Source organism: Acanthopagrus latus, chromosome 4 (genome assembly GCF_904848185.1).
Source record: "Acanthopagrus latus isolate v.2019 chromosome 4, fAcaLat1.1, whole genome shotgun sequence".
Taxonomy (NCBI): Eukaryota; Metazoa; Chordata; class Actinopteri; order Spariformes; family Sparidae; genus Acanthopagrus; species Acanthopagrus latus.
In genome coordinates, this window is record NC_051042.1 from 35015656 (window position 1) to 35020619 (window position 4964).

A 4964-nucleotide genomic window follows, 5' to 3' on the forward strand; every position below is an offset into this window, starting at 1 on the left:
ACTTCCTGTTAAATCCCTCACCACAAGCACACCTGTGAAACCCCTAACCACCTGTATAAACACCACACCTGTCTCAACTTTTCCTCACCTGTGAGACCAATTACTGTACCTGTCTGTCCTTCACCTGCACTGTTGAATCACCTCACCTGTCTCACCACCAACACACCTGTATGTATGTTAAAGTCTCTCACTTTCTTCAGCTTTGACGGAGCATTGAGCTAAACTCAGGGTCATTTCCCATCATGCCTCGGGTGTCGTTCGCCCCTCCCTCTCTGTGCCTCGCCCTGCCCCCCCTGCTGGACCGCCTCCTCCCCTCCCTCCCCCCCACCGTGCGAGACGTGGACGTCCCTCCTCTGTTTCGGGAGCGGTTCATCCGGGCCGGGTACCGCCCGGTGGGCCTGTCGTGGCGTTGTTACGTCCTCAGCCTCTTCCAGATCCACAACGAGACTCTGAACGTGTGGAGCGACCTGCTGGCCGCCCGTCGGCGGGGTGATGAGGTTCTCTGGTGTTCGCCGTCCTGGCCAGGGGAGGGGTACTGACCCGTCTGACCCGTCTGTTCGTCAGTGTTTGAAGCTCTCTGTCTGACCGGTCTGACCTTTGACCTCTCAGGGGATCCTGGGGTTCCGGCTGCAGGGTCCTGAAGTCAGGTTTTCTGTGGACGTGTCCCCTCGCTGCCTCTGTCCTCTACGTCCTCTCTGCCATCACATACCTAGCTGCAGGTGAGACATAAACAAAAGCATCACGTTACATGTTCATGCAGAGGTCTTCTTCTTCTTCATGTGATAGATTGATCTGATCATTTATTGATGAATTAAATATCTGATTTAATGACCTGAGTTTTGTGTGGCAGTGTCCGCAGCTCACCTGTTGCAGTCGCATTCGGGTGCAGCGCATTAATACTCGCTCTTCTTCCTGGACTACGTGGGCGTGGCCGTCCTATCAGTACGGCAGCGCTCTGGCTCTGTGCCTGTACAGCTCCGACCACGCCTGGACACAAAGCATGCTGGGACATGTGTTCCTCCCGGCCGCCGCCCTCCTCGCCTGCTCTCCCTGGCACCGCCTGCTGCTGTGCCAAGCTTCCGTTTCCAGCGGGCCATACCCGCTGCACAGGAAGCTCTGCCAGGTAGGTGCCGATGGGCGTGGCCTACCTGCTGGACATCAGCCCCGTGGCCCACCGCCTCCTCACCTGCAGCGGAGCCAGCCAGCTCTGCACTGCCGCTGCACTTCCTGCAGGTTGGAGCTGCTCACTCACTGATTTTAGATCCAAACATCTAAGAATCAACTAAGACTTCCTGGTGCCGGCTGCGACTTCAGATTGTTTAGATTAATGTGGGCTTTATTCCTTCATGATGTCACTTAAAGGAACAGTTCACCCAAACAACAAAATTCTGTCATTTATCTCCTGAGCCCGATGATGATGGAAAGTCAGGTGACACTCCTGAATTGATTGAAAAGACAGAATTTATTCATTGATTCTCCTCATTCTCCACCAGGTGCTGCTGTTCCTGCTGTCAGCCTTCTTCTTCTCTTGTCCGATACCGGAGCGCTTCTCCCCCGGCAGCTTTGACATCGTCGGTCACGGCCACCAGCTCTTTCACATCCTCCTGTCCCTCTGCACTCTGGCCCAGCAGGAGGCGCTGTTTCACGACTTTCTGTGGCGGCGGCCCGGCGCTGGTCAGAGAGTTCGGAGAGCAGCCACTCCTGCTGGCCTGCGCCTCCTTCCCCTGCCTGACGCTCTGCTGCACCATGACGGCCCTCATCATGAGGAGACGAGGCTCAGGCTCAGCTGATGAAAGTGCAAAGATAGAAGAAGAACAACAACAACAACAAGTACAAGAATGAGAACAGAAGAAGAAGAAGAAGAGGAGAGGAGGAGGAGGAGGAGGAGGAAGACTTCATGAGGGATTTTTGTTATTATTTTATACATTTCTCTGCCCAGTAACAAGCACACCGACTGATCGACTGTAAAGGTTCAAACTAAAGTTTAATTAAATCAACTGACTTTCATTTAAAATGAACTTTTGGATTCTCATCACTGGGGTTGAAGGAATCACAAACTAAAACTCCACATTTCTGTATACAAACTGAGCTTCAGTCTGTTGGGGGCGGGGCTGTTTCCCATGGCAACCATTGACAGAACAACGAGGAGACGAGCTGGAGACTGGACCGGGTCACTGTGAATATCACACTTTGGGATTGTGGGTAGTGTAGTTCCTCAACATGACATCACAAATAAAACTTAATAAAATTTAATGAGGTTCGTTTCGACTTATTTTAACTTTGAATTTTAATCGTTGGAGGTTTGCAGGACAAATAAAACTGACAGAAACTTTCTGGTGACTTTTCTTGAATCAATTCACATCCTGAACTGATGAGCGCAGCAGATTTCCTCTAAACTGTTCATAAACCACTTAACAGCTGATATTCATAGTAAACTACTGCAATTATGCTTCTGCAATGCATGATGGGTAATTATTTGGAAGAATACAGTAAACTGCTGAGCAACATTCTGAAGTGACCTTAAAAAGTTAAAATGTCTCATTACAAGTAAATACTGTGATGAGGGTTCAGCACCATGCAGTTAGTTAGTAGATGCTAAAAAGGCTAACAACTTGCTAACATGCTAACAAGCCACATAGTCGGATTAATGTGAAAACAGTAGATTGCTGTAATTTTACTGTACATTTACAGTAAATTCACAGATTTACAAGCAAGAAACTTTCAGCAAAATGTTGTAGAAACACAACATGTTACTGTGACTCACATACATATTACCACTGAATATTTACAGTAATAATTTCTAAAATTATATATTTTCATTATATTTAACACAGACAAAAAATGTAATGGAAAGTGTTCACAATGTCAGAACACAAAGACATTTCAGGAAACACAACATTTATTTGTCGATGTTGGGTCGTTCCCCCGTCTTCATACAATCCCACCTTAAAAAACTCCAACTATTAAAATTTAAATCTGCCCTAAAACCCTGAAGTTCACTGGAGGAATCAGGACGGAGGCTGAAGTGACACTGAGAGTCAAACGGTTGTTTCTGTGTCGTCCCACATTTTGTCTCTGATTTGAACGGTTCTGTATTTTGACCGCCCAGGAGCCGAACGGATCTGTGAGTTAAACTGTAAAAGAAGACGTGAAAAAATCCCAAGAGATCAAAAAACATCTGCACATAAACTATTTCCTGGAGGGACGAGACACTCAGATGAACCGTTCAACCTGCACAGTCGGTGTTATCTCTCTCTCACAGCTCTCTGCAGGCCTCGCTCCACCAGTCAAGCAGTCGAGTCAGTTGCGGTGTTTGGGTGGAGCTGCAGATAATGTTCCAGTTTCAGTTTGATTTAGACTTTAATGAGCTTATCACTCATGGCTGCTTGTGGTCAAAGAAACGGCATAAAAACAGAAACACGCCTTCTGTGTTTTTACTGTTTGTCACGAAAGAGCTGAAACGTAGAACTCTCAAACGTTTGGGACTAAATTCTCCTTTCAGTCATTTGTAGAGAAAAAGAAGAAGCTGACAGAAAGCTGCAGTCTTTACATCCACTGAGCTGCACGAACAAACATCCTGGAGATTTAACTATTCATGAAGTTTAAACCAGTCGAGGAACGACAAATACAAAGTTTGCCCTGAGGGTGGTGGCATAATTAAAGGGTTCATCCTCTGAGCTGGAACATTTCTTCACCGCTCATTAATATGAGCGCAGCTCAAAGTCCTTACAGCTGACTGAGCCACTAATAAAACGAGATGCACTCTGAGGTTAAATACAAGAATGATAATAAGAATGGGCAGATATTCAAGTTTCATTATAAATGATCAAAAACATGTTAGCAGAAAGAAATTAACATAATAATAATTACAATAAACAAAGACTACATGAACATAAACCTTTATCATATATAAACAGTATTCATTTTATTGACATGAAGCTGCTTCACGTTGGATTTTCTCTTTTTACTGAGCTAAGCTAGCAGTTAACACAGAACATTTATGCTAAGCTATGCTAAACATGTCCTTTCCAGGACTGTTTCACCCAAAATGTCGGCGTTCTTTTCAGCAGTTAAACAATAATTCACTCTTGTCGTTGAGAAGTTTGGAGCTCATCTGTCCTCTAACTATTTCCTCTTTCACTGCAGTGGAGCAAGGCTAGCAGTTTCCCTCTGTTTCCAGTCTTTGTGCTAAGCTAGGCTACAACATGCTACGTGCTATCGAGGATGATGTCTGTGCTGTCTCCTCAGTGTGTGTGTGTGTGTGTGTGTGTGTGTGTGTGTGTGTGTGTGTGTCTTTAAGCAGCTCAAACAGGAGATGGTCTCAGTGTTTGTTCAGTCTGTCAATAAGTAAACCGTCAGCAGTAACACTGCTCAGTCGACAGGATCTGAACCTGAACTCAGCTGTGAGCACGGCGGACACAGGTAGGTTCCACACACCTTCTGCTTCTAAACATCTTTATCTTCAGCTCAGAACGAGTCAACAGGCACTTTTTATTTGTATTTATTCTTTATGATCTAGGCTGAAGTCTGCAGCAGAGGATCAGTATCACTGTGACGTCTTTCAGCTGCAGATATTTAACATTCAAATGTTATTTTTTAGATCTGCTAAGATTAATAAACTAGTCTGTTTGTTCAGGAGAACTTATTTATTCCATGTGTTGTCAAAGATACCACAGAAATAAAGAATCAGGAGGGTTCCTGTAAGTCAGTGAACACATACTGATACTACAGACAGTAAACAGAAATGATTAAACACTAATACAATATGAGGAATTCTCAGACGTGAACAGAGAGAATCTGTGTGTCGAAGGTGTTCAGGTATTTTATCAGCAGTATCGCTGTGTTTCTTACAAACAGCACATGTGAGTTCACTGTGTGTTGAAATATGACACGAACAGTCTGATGTGACCTGTCAGACAATTTAATATTGACTCAGACAAATCACACGAGGTTTAATCTGCTCT

The 4964-nt window shown here is 45.1% G+C and overlaps 1 pseudogene; it reads left to right on the forward strand.

Annotated features, from left to right (window-relative positions):
* The first annotated feature begins 242 nt into the window (after positions 1-242).
* Positions 243-4160, forward strand: LOC119018083 (annotated as a pseudogene).
* Positions 4161-4964: the final 804 nt, after the last annotated feature.